This window comes from Schistocerca gregaria, chromosome 3, assembly GCF_023897955.1.
Source record: "Schistocerca gregaria isolate iqSchGreg1 chromosome 3, iqSchGreg1.2, whole genome shotgun sequence".
Taxonomy (NCBI): Eukaryota; Metazoa; Arthropoda; class Insecta; order Orthoptera; family Acrididae; genus Schistocerca; species Schistocerca gregaria.
The window spans coordinates 71,444,799-71,460,811 of NC_064922.1; the positions used below are offsets into that span (position 1 = coordinate 71,444,799).

General features: G+C 27.0%; 1 pseudogene; it reads left to right on the top strand.

Moving 5' to 3' along the window:
* The first annotated feature begins 424 nt into the window (after positions 1-424).
* On the top strand, positions 425-2,149 carry LOC126354499 (NADH-ubiquinone oxidoreductase chain 5-like; annotated as a pseudogene).
* The last annotated feature ends 13,864 nt before the right edge of the window (positions 2,150-16,013 follow it).

A 16,013-nucleotide genomic window follows, 5' to 3' on the forward strand; every position in this document is an offset into this window, starting at 1 on the left:
TATTATTTATGAACGTTTAGGTAGACGAAGATTATTAATTAACAAGGGTATAATTAATTTGATGCCAAGAATGGCTTTATGATGATTTCTTTTTTAAATTTGGTAGGTGAAATTAGATTATTAAATAGAATTATATCTTGATCTTCTTTTAGATTCTTTGCTTTGATTTTTTTATCTTTTTTTAGAGCTGTTTATACTATGTATATATATTCTTATTCTCAGCATGGGAATTATTATTCTGGTGTTTATACTTGTTCTCTTGGTTATTTTCGTGAATATCATCTTTTACTTTTACATTGATTGCCTTTAAATATTCTCTGTTTAAAGGGTGAATATTTCTTTGTTTAGTTTGCTTAAGTATTTTAATTAAAAATATTGTTTTGTGGAATCAATGATATGAAGTTTTTCATCTTAGGCCGTGAATTTATTTTCTATTTGTTCTTTGAGTTTTTTTTCTTTGTTTATTTCGAGAACTATAATTTTTATTTTAGGTATTTATTATTTAATAATTGATTATAGAGTTTTTGTTGAGTGAGAGCTTTTCAATTTAAATGGTTCTATAGTTGTTATAACTTTAATTTTGGATTGAATATCTCTTATTTTTATATCTTTTGTTATATATATTTCTTCTTTGGTTATTTATTATAGAGAGGATTATATATCTGGTGAAAAGAATATAAATCGTTTTATTATTATTGTTTTAATATTTATTCTTTCTATAGGTTTTTTAATTATTAGTCCTAATTTAATTAGAATTTTATTAGGTTGAGATGGTTTAGGTTTAGTTTCTTATTGTTTAGTTATTTATTATCAAAATGTAAAATCTTATAGTGCTGGTATATTAACTGCACTTTCTAATCGTATTGGTGATGTTGCTATTTTAATTTCTATTGCATGAATGTTAAATTTTGGTGGTTGAAATTATATTTATTATTATGATTTTATTTCTAATTCTTTTGAAATAAAGCTCATTACTATATTAATTGTTTTAGCAGCTATAACTAAGAGAGCTCAGATTCCTTTCTCTTCATGACTTCCTGCTGCTATAGCAGCTCCTACTCCTGTTTCAGCTTTAGTTCATTCTTCTACTCTTGTTACTGCTGGTGTTTATTTATTAATTCGTTTTAGACCAATATTGGATACTTATAATTGTGGTTGATTTTTACTTTTAATTGGTTGTATAACTATATTTATGGCTGGATTGGGCGCTAATTTTGAGTTTGATTTAAAGAAGATTATTGCTCTTTCTACTTTAAGACAACTTGGTTTAATAATAAGAATTTTGGCTATAGGTTATCCAAAGCTTGCATTTTTTCATTTATTGGCTCATGCTTTATTTAAGGCATTATTATTTATATGTGCAGGTTCAATAATTCATAATTTGAAGGATTCTCAGGATATTCGTTTTATAGGATCAATTGTTAATTTCATACCTTTAACTTCAGTTTGTTTTAATGTTTCTAGTTTATCTTTGTGTGGAATATCTTTTTTAGCGGGATTTTATTCAAAGGATTTATTTCTTGAGATGGTTTGTTTAAGATGAATTAATTGTTTCATTTTTTTTCTTTATTTTTTTTCTACTGGTTTAACTGCTTCTTATTCTTTTCGTTTGTTTTATTATTCAATATCTGGTGATAATAATTTTTATTCTAGATTTTCTTTTGATGATAAGGGTTATTATATTTCATTTGGAATAATTGGTCTATTGTTTGTTGCTGTTTTTGGTGGTAGTCTTTTATCTTGATTAATTTTTCCTATTCCTCATGTGATTGCTTTACCTTATTATTTAAAGTTTTTAACTATTACAGTTGTTATTTTAGGTGCTTATTTAGGTTATCTTATTTCTAATTTTGATTTTTCTCATAATTTATTTTCTTTAAGTATACTTTCTTTTGTTAGATTTGCTGGTTCTATATGATTTATACCTTTTCTTTCAACTAAGTTTATTAGATATATTCCTTTAAAAATAGGTTATTATTCATCTAAGTCATTTGATTATGGTTGAGGTGAATTACTTGGTGGTCAAGGTTTATATAGATTATTTATTTATTTAATTGGTTATATTCAAGGTTGATATGATTCTAATTTCAAGATTTATCTTTTAACTTTTATTTTTTGAATATTTATTTTGGTAATATTGTTTTTCGTTTACTTAAATAGCTTATAATTAGAGCGTGACACTGAAGATGTTAAGGAAGTATTTTTACTTTTAAGTATTTATAAATATAGATATATTATTTTTACAGTGAAAATGTAATGTTTTATTTAAACTATATAAATTTTAGAAATGTTAACGGAGTTTAACCGCTAATATAAAAAGTTAGCAGCTTTCATATTGGCTTTACATTTCCTTAATTGGAACTATTATAGTTCAATTATATTATTAACAGTAATACGCCTCTTTTTGGCTTCAATTAATAAGAATAAGGGTAGTACATACCAATCTTCCAGGTCGAAACTGACTGCAATATTTCGCTTCTTATTCTATTTAAGGTTGATTGATAATATCAATACTTTTTGAATGCAACCCAAATGTTATATTTAACTACAACCCTTTATTCTGCTCATTGTAATGCTCCTTGGTTTCATTCATGGTATAGTCCTCCTAATAGAACTAGAATAAAAAATATTGTTGATACTGTTCAGATTATAATGTCTGAAGTTTTAAAAATAATTACAATTGGTAGAATTAGTGCAATTTCTACATCAAAAATTAAAAAGATTACTGCGATTAGGAAGAATCGTATTGAGAATGGTATTCGTGCTGATCTTTTTGGATCAAACCCACATTCAAATGGTGATCTTTTTTCTCGATCATTAATTAATTTTTTTGATAGTGTTGTTGCCAGGATTATAACAATTATTGGAATAATAAATCTAATGAAAACTCTTGTTGATAGAATTAGAATTGTTTTTCTTGATTTATATCAAGCTTTCTGATTGGAAGTCAAATGTACTATTTATACTAGAAAAACAATTATCTACCTCATCAATAAATAGAGATATATAAGAATAATCATACTACGTCTACGAAGTGTCAGTATCATGCTGCTGCTTCAAATCCAAAGTGATGTCTTGGTGAAAATTGATTTATTGAGTGTCGAAGTAGACATGTTGATAAAAAGATTGTTCCAATAATTACGTGTAAACCATGGAATCCTGTTGCAACAAAGAATGTTGATCCATAAACTGCATCTGCAATGGTAAAAGGTGCTTCTCAATATTCATATGCTTGAAGAATTGTAAAGTATAGTCCTAATAACACTGTGAAGAATAACCCTTGTAGTGCTTGAGTATGATTAGATTCCATTAAACTATGATGTGCTTATGTTACTGTTACTCCTGATGCTAAAAGAATAGCTGTATTAAGTAATGGAATTTGTATAGGGTTAAAGGGTTGAATTCCTATTGGATATAAATAATTATATTAATTATAATATTTTATATTTAAATTAATAATTTTATTTATTATATCCAATTATAATAATATTAAATATTAAATTACATATTATTATATATATTATATTATAATAACCTATTTTAAGCTAAAAACATAAGTAGCTATAATCCTAGGTAAATAATTGCATTAAAATAATCAATTGATAATGGTAAGATGAACTTATAATACTTAAATTTCAATTAAATGTAATATATTAATATAAATTATTTATTATATATATATATAAAAAAAATGAGCAGGATAAATTAATCCTAATTAAACAAAATAATACATAAAAGAATTTCAAAAAAAAACTTTCGATTTATATATTAAATAAATGAAGTGCCTGATTAAAGGGTTACCTTGATAGGGTAAATAAAGTAAATAAAATTACCTTCATTAAAATTACATAAGATAGAATTAAACTACCTCCTTTAGTATCAAAAACTAACGTGCATCATACACCTTAATGTAAAAAATAAGCTAAACAAGCTAATGGGTTCATACCCCATTTATAGAGGTATCAATCCTCTCCTTTTTAATGACCAACAACTCTACAAAACTTCTCTTCCTATCAACATTAATGATAGGAACGATCCTGTCCATTTCATCAAATTCCTGATTTGGGGTTTGAATAGGACTTGAGATCAACTTACTTTCATTTATTCTGCTCCTAACAAGAAATAAAAATATAATAATAAATGAATCATCAATTAAATATTTTATTGTCCAAGCAATAGCATCGACAATATTATTATTTTCAATTTTGCTGATTCAAATAAAATATCCCATGGGATGGGAAACAGAATTTATCCCATCAATAATAATTAGATCTAGACTATTATTAAAGATTGGAGCTGCACCTTTCCATTTCTGATTTCCAGAAGTTATTGGAGCATCAAGATGAAATAATTGTTTAACATTAATAACATGACAAAAAATCGCCCCAATAATGGTCTTATCTTATTGTATTCAATTAAGAACTTTTATTTGAACAATTATTATCTTAAGAATTATTATTGGGGCAATAGGAGGTTTAAATCAAACATCCTTACGACAACTTTTAGCATATTCATCAATCAGACATCTAGGTTGAATAATTAGATCATTAACAGTCAGAGAAAACATCTGAGAACTATACTTCATTATTTACTCACTATTAAGATTAATTATAGTTTTATTATTTAAGCATATAAATTTATTTTTCATAAATCAAATTTATTCAGCCAGAAATATAAAAACCGAAATTAAATTCATAATATTCTTATCTTTATTATCTTTAGGTGGACTACCACCATTCCTTGGATTCTTACCAAAATGAATTGTAATACAATCATTAATAGAAAACAATATAACAACTATTATAACTATTATAGTTGTATTAACTACAATTACACTCTACTACTATATACGTATTAGATTCTCAGCTCTAATTATATCATACACAGAAAATTCGTGATCTATAAAGATAAAGTCCCAAAAATCAAGAATCATTCTTCCTATAACAGTAATAATTTCAACAATAGGATTGATTTCAACATCAACCTTAATTTCATTATACTAAGGACTTAAGTTAATCAAACTAATAACCTTCAAAGTTATAATTAAAAGAATAATCTTTTAGGCCTTAGTAAAATTTTACACCTCTAGAATTGCAGTCTAGAATCATAATTGAATATAAGACCTAAATATGATAAGAGAGAAAACATCTCATAAGTAGATTTACAGTCTACCACCTAAAATTCAGCCATCTTACCGCAAAAATGATTATTCTCAACAAACCATAAGGACATTGGTACTTTATACTTCATATTTGGAGCATGAGCAGGAATAGTAGGAACATCAATAAGAATACTTATTCGTGCTGAACTTGGCCAACCCGGATCTCTAATTGGGGATGACCAGATTTATAATGTTATTATTACAGCTCATGCATTCGTAATAATTTTCTTTATAGTAATTCCTATTATAATTGGTGGATTTGGTAATTGACTTGTTCCACTAATAATTGGTGCACCAGATATAGCATTTCCACGAATAAATAATATAAGTTTTTGATTACTACCACCTTCACTAACCCTTCTTCTTACATCTTCTATAGTAGATAATGGTGCTGGTACAGGATGAACAGTTTACCCTCCTCTAGCAGGAGCTATTGCACACGGGGGTGCATCTGTAGATCTAGCTATTTTTTCACTGCACTTAGCAGGTGTATCATCTATTCTTGGTGCAGTGAATTTCATTACAACAGCAATTAATATACGATCAGAAAGTATAACTTTAGATCAAACACCTTTATTTGTATGATCTGTAGCTATTACAGCATACTTCTCCTTCTTTCACTTCCAGTTTTAGCAGGAGCTATTACTATATTATTAACAGATCGAAATTTAAATACATCATTCTTTGACCCTGCAGGAGGGGGTGACCCAATTCTATATCAACATCTATTTTGATTCTTTGGACACCCAGAAGTTTATATTTTAATTCTACCGGGGTTCGGAATTATTTCACATATTGTATGTCAAGAAAGAGGAAAAATTGAATCATTTGGAACATTAGGTATAATTTATGCTATACTATCAATTGGACTAATAGGATTTATTGTATGAGCACATCATATATTTACAGTAGGAATGGATGTTGACACACGAGCATATTTTACATGAGCAACAATAATTATTGCTGTACCTACAGGAATTAAGGTATTTAGATGATTAGCTACATTATATGGAACTAAATTCAAGTTCAATCCACCATTATTATGAGCTCTAGGATTTATTTTCCTATTTACAATTGGTGGATTAACAGGATTAGTATTAGGAAATTCATCACTTGATATTGTATTACATGTTACATATTATGTAGTAGCACACTTTCATTATGTATTATCTATAGGAGCAGTATTTGCAATTATAGGAGGTGTCATTCAATGATATCCACTATTTACAGGATTAACTATAAATAATACATGATTAAAAATCCAATTTACAATTATATTCATTGGAGTAAATTTAACATTCTTTCCTCAACACTTCCTAGGATTAGCAGGAATACCTCGACGATACTCTGACTACCCAGACGCATATACATCATGAAACGTAGTATCAAGAATTGGGTCTACAATTTCTATTGTAGGAATCATTATATTCATTGTAATTATATGAGAAAGAATGATTACAAACCGAGCAATTATATTTAGAGCTAACATAAGAAGATCAACAGAATGACTACAAAATAACCCTCCTGCAGAACATAGTTCCTCAGAATTACCATTAATCTCTAGATTCTAATATGGCAGATTAGTGCAGTAGATTAAAGCTCTACAAATAAAGGTTTGACCTTTTATTAGAAAATATTTATTAATGGCAACATGATCAAATTTATCTCTTCAAGATGGAGCTTCACCATTAATGGAGCAATTATCATTCTTTCATGATCATACTATGGTCGTATTATTATTAATTACAGTAATTGTAGGTTATGCCCTAAGTTATATATTATTTATTGCCTATACTAACCGTAATATACTTCATGGACATTTAATTGAAACAATCTGAACAGCTTTACCAGCAATTACATTAATTTTTATTGCCCTTCCATCATTACGACTATTATATTTACTTCATGATTCAGTAGATGCAATAATTACAATTAAAACCATTGGACGACAATGATATTGAAGATATGAATATTCAGACTTCATAGACGTAGAATTTGACACTTATATAACACCAGAACAAGACCTAGAAAATGATGGATTCCGACTACTAGATGTAGATAACCGAACAATCCTACCAATAAATACAGAAGTACGAGTATTAACAAGAGCATCTATGTTCTACACTCATGAGCAGTTCCTGCATTAGGGGTTAAAATTGATGCAACGCCAGGTCGGTTAAGTCAAGGAACATTCACAATAAATCGACCTGGATTATTCTTTGGACAATGCTCAGAAATCTGTGGAGCAAACCACAGATTTATACCAATTGTAATTGAAAGAACTTCAGTAAATTTATTTATTAAGTGATTATCTAAGATAATTTAAGGAGTTAGTTAAAATAAATAACATTAGAGTGTCAATCTGTGGAGCAAACCACAGATTTATACCAATTGTAATTGAAAGAACTTCAGTAAATTTATTTATTAAGTGATTATCTAAGATAATTTAAGGAGTTAGTTAAAATAAATAACATTAGAGTGTCAATCTAAAGTAACTAAAAAAAATTAGTACACCTTGAAATTCATCAGATGACTGAAAGTAAGTAATGGTCTCTTAAACCAAATAATAGTAAATTAACGACTACTTCTGATGGGGAAATTATATCCAAATCCCTCAAATATCCCCTCTTATATGATTCTCACTATTCATTATATTTTCAGCTACTTTAATCTTGTTTAATCAAATAAACTTCTTCTCATTTAAACCTAACCTTATTAAAAGAGCAGAAAAAGGAACAATTGAAATAAAAAACTTAAATTGAAAATGATAACAAATCTATTCTCAACATTTGACCCATCAACTAACATCTTTAATTTATCATTAAATTGAACTAGAACATTTCTAGGACTATTATTAATCCCATCACTATTTTGACTTACACCATCACGAATTAACATTATCTGAAATAAACTATATTTAACCTTACATAATGAATTTAAAACACTTCTTGGACCAAAATCATTTAAAGGAACAACATTCATTTTCATCTCAATTTTTATTATAATATTATTTAACAATTTCATAGGATTATTCCCTTATATTTTTACTAGAACAAGACATTTAGCATTAACATTTGCAATTGCCCTACCTATATGGCTAAGATTTATATTATTTGGATGAATTAACCATACTAATCATATATTTACACACCTTGTACCACAAGGTACACCGCCTGCATTAATATCATTTATAGTACTAATTGAAACAATTAGTAATGTTATTCGACCAGGTACATTAGCAGTACGGTTGGCAGCAAATATAATTGCAGGACACTTATTATTAACCTTATTAGGAAACACAGGACCATCTATAGCAATAAACTTAATCTCATTACTAATTATTGGACAAATACTTCTATTAATTCTAGAATCAGCAGTAGCAATAATTCAAGCCTATGTTTTCTCAATTCTAAGAACTCTATATTCTAGAGAAGTATATTAAACCTATGTTAACAACTCACTCAAACCACCCATTCCACTTAGTAGACTATAGACCTTGACCATTAACAGGAGCAATTGGAGCAATAGTCCTAGTATCAGGACTAGCAAAATGATTCCACCTATTTAATATTAACTTATTCATAATTGGATTTGGAATTACCCTACTAACTATAATTCAATGATGACGAGATGTAGTACGAGAAGGAACATATCAAGGATTACATACAGGATTTGTATCAATTGGATTACGATGAGGAGTAATTTTATTTATTGCATCAGAGGTATTATTTTTCGTTTCTTTTTTTTGAGCATTCTTTAGAAGAAGATTAGCACCAACAATTGAACTAGGAATACTATGACCTCCAATAGGAATTCAACCCTTTAACCCTATACAAATTCCATTACTTAATACAGCTATTCTTTTAGCATCAGGAGTAACAGTAACATGAGCACATCATAGTTTAATGGAATCTAATCATACTCAAGCACTACAAGGATTATTCTTCACAGTGTTATTAGGACTATACTTCACAATACTTCAAGCATATGAATATTGAGAAGCACCTTTTACCATTGCAGATGCAGTTTATGGATCAACATTCTTTGTTGCAACAGGATTCCATGGTTTACACGTAATTATTGGAACAATCTTTTTATCAACATGTCTACTTCGACACTCAATAAATCAATTTTCACCAAGACATCACTTTGGATTTGAAGCAGCAGCATGATACTGACACTTCGTAGACGTAGTATGATTATTCTTATATATCTCTATTTATTGATGAGGTAGATAATTGTTTTTCTAGTATAAATAGTACATTTGACTTCCAATCAGAAAGCTTGATATAAATCAAGAAAAACAATTCTAATTCTATCAACAAGAGTTTTCATTAGATTTATTATTCCAATAATTGTTATAATCCTGGCAACAACACTATCAAAAAAATTAATTAATGATCGAGAAAAAAGATCACCATTTGAATGTGGGTTTGATCCAAAAAGATCAGCACGAATACCATTCTCAATACGATTCTTCCTAATCGCAGTAATCTTTTTAATTTTTGATGTAGAAATTGCACTAATTCTACCAATTGTAATTATTTTTAAAACTTCAGACATTATAATCTGAACAGTATCAACAATATTTTTTATTCTAGTTCTATTAGGAGGACTATACCATGAATGAAACCAAGGAGCATTACAATGAGCAGAATAAAGGGTTGTAGTTAAATATAACATTTGGGTTGCATTCAAACAGTATTGATATTATCAATCAACCTTAAATAGAATAAGAAGCGAAATATTGCAGTCAGTTTCGACCTGGAAGATTGGTATGTACTACCCTTATTCTTATTAATTGAAGCCAAAAAGAGGCGTATTACTGTTAATAATATAATTGAACTACAATAGTTCCAATTAAGGAAATGTAAAGCCAATATGAAAGCTGCTAACTTTTTATATTAGCGGTTAAACTCCGTTAACATTTCTAAAATTTATATAGTTTAAATAAAACATTTCATTTTAACTGTAAAAATATTATATCTATATTTATAAATACTTAAAAGTAAAAATACTTCCTTAACATCTTCAGTGTCACGCTCTAATTATAAGCTATTTAAGTAAACGAAAAACAATATTACCAAAATAAATATTCAAAAAATAAAAGTTAAAAGATAAATCTTGAAATTAGAATCATATCAACCTTGAATATAACCAATTAAATAAATAAATAATCTATATAAACCTTGACCACCAAGTAATTCACCTCAACCATAATCAAATGACTTAGATGAATAATAACCTATTTTTAAAGGAATATATCTAATAAACTTAGTTGAAAGAAAAGGTATAAATCATATAGAACCAGCAAATCTAACAAAAGAAAGTATACTTAAAGAAAATAAATTATGAGAAAAATCAAAATTAGAAATAAGATAACCTAAATAAGCACCTAAAATAAGAACTGTAATAGTAAAAACTTTAAATAATAAGGTAAAGCAATCACATGAGGAATAGGAAAAATTAATCAAGATAAAAGACTACCACCAAAAACAGCAACAAACAATAGACCAATTATTCCAAATGAAATATAATAACCCTTATCATCAAAAGAAAATCTAGAATAAAAATTATTATCACCAGATATTGAATAATAAAACAAACGAAAAGAATAAGAAGCAGTTAAACCAGTAGAAAAAAAATAAAGAAAAAAATTAAACAATTAATTCATCTTAAACAAACCATCTCAAGAATTAAATCCTTTGAATAAAATCCCGCTAAAAAACTTATTCCACACAAAGATAAACTAGAAACATTAAAACAAACTGAAGTTAAAGGTATGAAATTAACAATTGATCCTATAAAACGAATATCCTGAGAATCCTTCAAATTATGAATTATTGAACCTGCACATATAAATAATAATGCCTTAAATAAAGCATGAGCCAATAAATGAAAAAATGCAAGCTTTGGATAACCTATAGCCAAAATTCTTATTATTAAACCAAGTTGTCTTAAAGTAGAAAGAGCAATAATCTTCTTTAAATCAAACTCAAAATTAGCGCCCAATCCAACCATAAATATAGTTATACAACCAATTAAAAGTAAAAATCAACCACAATTATAAGTATCCAATATTGGTCTAAAACGAATTAATAAATAAACACCAGCAGTAACAAGAGTAGAAGAATGAACTAAAGCAGAAACAGGAGTAGGAGCTGCTATAGCAGCAGGAAGTCATGAAGAGAAAGGAATCTGAGCTCTCTTAGTTATAGCTGCTAAAACAATTAATATAGTAATGAGCTTTATTTCAAAAGAATTAGAAATAAAATCATAATAATAAATATAATTTCAACCACCAAAATTTAACATTCATGCAATAGAAATTAAAATAGCAACATCACCAATACGATTAGAAAGTGCAGTTAATATACCAGCACTATAAGATTTTACATTTTGATAATAAATAACTAAACAATAAGAAACTAAACCTAAACCATCTCAACCTAATAAAATTCTAAATAAATTAGGACTAATAATTAAAAAACCTATAGAAAGAATAAATATTTAAACAATATTAATAAAACGATTTATATTCTTTTCACCAGATATATAATCCTCTCTATAATAAATAACCAAAGAAGAAATATATATAACAAAAGATATAAAAATAAGAGATATTCAATCCAAAATTAAAGTTATAACAACTATAGAACCATTTAAATTGAAAAGCTCTGACTCAACAAAAACTCTATAATCAATTATTAAATAATAAATACCTAAAATAAAAATTATAGTTCTCGAAATAAACAAAGAAAAAAAACTCAAAGAACAAATAGAAAATAAATTCACGGCCTAAGATGAAAAACTTCATATCATTGATTCCACAAAACAATATTTTTAATTAAAATACTTAAGCAAACTAAACAAAGAAATATTCACCCTTTAAACAGAGAATATTTAAAGGCAATCAATGTAAAAGTAAAAGATGATATTCACGAAAATAACCAAGAGAACAAGTAAAAATACCAGAATAATAATTCCCATGCTGAGAATAAGAATATATATACAAAGTATAAACAGCTCTAAAAAAAGATAAAAAAAATCAAAGCAAAGAATCTAAAAGAAGATCAAGATATAATTCTATTTAATAATCTAATTTCACCTACCAAATTTAAAGAAGGAGGAGCAGCCATATTTGATGATCTTAAAAGAAATCATCATAAAGCCATTCTTGGCATCAAATTAATTATACCCTTGTTAATTAATAATCTTCGTCTACCTAAACGTTCATAAATAATATTAGATAAACAAAATAAACCAGAAGAACATAAACCATGACCAACCATTAGAGAAAGAGAACCTACACAACCTCATCAATTCATAGTCATCAATCCACCAATAACCATTCTTATATGAGCAACAGAAGAATATGCAATTAAAGACTTTAAATCAACCTGACGAAAACAAATAAATCTTACAATAACACCCCCAGATAAACCTAAAGACAATCAAAAATAATTAAACTTTAAACCCAAATAAGAAATAACCTTTATAACACGAAAAATACCATAACCACCTAACTTTAATAAAACACCAGCAAGAATTATTCTACCTGAAATAGGGGCCTCTACATGAGCCTTAGGAAGTCATAAATGAACCAAAAACATAGGTATCTTAACTAAAAAAGCCAAAATTATAAATACATAAAACATAAAATAATAAGAACCAAAATCAACCAATAAAGGAAAATATAAAGTATTAGAAAAATCATAAACCTTAAATAAAACTAATAATAAAGGTAATCTAGCAACCAAAGTATAAAAAATTAAATAAACACCAGCCTGCAAACGCTCAGGTTGATAACCCCAACCCAAAATTAAAAGTAAAGTAGGAACTAATCTAGCCTCAAAAAAAATATAAAAAGAAAGAAGACTTAATCTAGCAAATGAGCAATAAAGCATAATTATTAAAATCAAAACCATAAAAACAAAAAAATTAGAATGATATGAACTTAAATAAACTGAACCTCTAGCAGTGATTATTAAAGAACAAATCCAAAAACTAAGTAAAATTAAACTAAAAGAAAAATAATCAATACCAAAATAATATCTAATTATATTCAAATCAGCATATGAATAAACACAAATTATAAAAACAAAACCCGACAGAAACATTAAAGAATGAACCAACCATCAACAATTATTTAATAAACAAAGAGGGATCAAAAAAATAGTTATAAATAAATACTTTAACATAAAGATAAACCAAAAGAATTAAAAAAATCATTACCATGAGAACGAATTATTGAAACTAAAATAGAAAGACCTAAAGCACCCTCACAAACAGAAAAAACTAAAAAAATAACAGGAAAAAAATAATCATAATCAAACTCAATAAGAAAAACAATAACTAACATAAATAAAGAAAGAACAATATATTCTAATTTCAAAAGAACCATTAATAAATGTTTACGTTTAGAAGAAAAAACATAAACACCAGCAAAATAAATCAATAAAGAAGTAAAAATAGAGAATATAAACATTAGTTTTAATAGTTTAAAAAAAACGCCGGTCTTGTAAACCGGAAATAAGTCCAGCCCCCACTTTTAAAACTTCAGAGGTGGAAAAGCTTCCATCATCGGTCCCCAAAACCGGTATTTTAAATAAACTAACCCCTGAAATGATCAAAATAATAATTATATCATTATCAAATGTAATAAATATTAATTTTATTAAATTAAGACACCCAATATCAATAATGCTTTTTATTATCGTTCAAACCTTCCTAGTTGGATTAATAACAGGAACAATAATAGAAAGATATTGATTATCATATATTTTATTTTTAACATTTCTTGGTGGTATACTAGTATTATTTATTTACATTACAAGAATTGCATCAAACGAAATATTTCAGCCTAAATCAATCACTATAATTATTACATTAATAATGTGAGTATTTATCATATTAATATTAATTATTCTAGATATATCTATATTTATAGACTTTTTCAAAAACACCGAAACTATAAATATTGATAATTCAATCAATTATCAAGAAATAACAATATCTTTAGAAAAATTATATAATAGACCAACATTCATTATTACAATAATAATAATAATTTATTTATTTTTAGCACTACTAGCAGTTGTTAAAATCACCAATATTAATCAGGGACCTATTCGTAAAATAAGATAATTACTAATGAATAAACCCTTACAATTAAGACATCCTTTAATTAAAATTATTAATAACTCTTTAATTGACTTACCTGCCCCAACAAATATTTCATTTTGATGAAATTTTGGATCCCTATTATGGTTATGTTTGGTAATTCAAATCGTAACTGGACTATTTTTAGCTATACATTATACATCAAATATTGAAATAGCATTCAGTAGTGTAGTACACATCTGCCAAGACGTAAATAATGGTTGAATTATCCGAACCTTACACGCAAATGGAGCATCTATATTTTTTATTTGTATTTACTTACATGTAGGACGGGGAATTTACTATGGATCTTATATTAATATATACATACCTGAATAATTGGTACAGTGATTTTATTTTTAGTTATAGCAACTGCATTTATAGGATATGTCTTACCCTGAGGCCAAATATCTTTTTGAGGTGCAACAGTAATTACTAATTTATTATCAGCAATCCCATACTTAGGAACAGATTTAGTCCAATGAGTATGAGGAGGATTCGCTGTTGATAATGCAACATTAAATCGATTCTTCACATTCCATTTTGTATTACCATTTATTATTGCTGCTATAGCAGCAATTCATTTATTTTTTCTTCACCAAACAGGATCTAATAATCCTCTTGGACTAAATGGAGATATTGAAAAAATTCCATTCCATCCATACTTTACCTTTAAGGATTCTATTACATTTGTAATAATAACATCATTATTAATTATACTATGTTTAATTAATCCTTACCTATTAGGAGATCCAGATAACTTTGTACCTGCCAACCCATTAGTAACACCAGTTCACATTCAACCAGAATGATATTTCCTATTTGCATATGCAATTCTACGATCTATCCCTAATAAGTTAGGAGGTGTTATTGCATTATTTTTATCAATTAGAATCTTAATAATTTTACCATTTTATATTAAAACACCATTCCGAGGCATTCAATTTTACCCTATTAATCAAATTTTATTCTGAATTATAGTAGTTGTTGTATGCTTACTAACGTGAATTGGTAAACGACCTGTTGAAGAACCTTATATTATAACAGGTCAAATCTTAACAATTATTTACTTCACATATTTCTTAATTAATGTCAATGTCGCAAACGCATGAGATAAATTAATTAAGGAATAAAGTTAATTAGCTTAGGAAAAGCATATGTTTTGAAAACATAAAATTAGAAGTTTAACTCTTCTATTAACTTTTCTCAAAAAATTTCACTAAACAAATGAGATAAATAAAATCTTTAAACCAACAAAGAAAATAAAAAAATTCAAAGATGAAGGTAAAAAACTTTTTCAAGCTAAGTACATTAATTTATCATAACGGAACCGTGGTAATGTTCCACGAACCCAAATAAAACCAAAAGATATAATAGCAAGCTTAATAAAAAATATAAAAGAATAAAAATAACCGCCCAAAAAAATTAAAGCCAATAACATTCTTATGAAGACAATTCTAGTATATTCAGCTAAAAAAATTAAAGTAAAACCACCCGCACCATACTCAATATTAAATCCTGAAACTAACTCAGATTCCCCTTCAGCAAAATCAAAAGGAGTACGATTAGTTTCAGCTAAGCAAGAAGCAAAACAAGCTAAAGCTAAAGGAAAAGAAATAATAATAAATCAACAATAAAGCTGATAGTTTATAAAATCAAACATATTAAAACTACCAATTAAAATAATTAA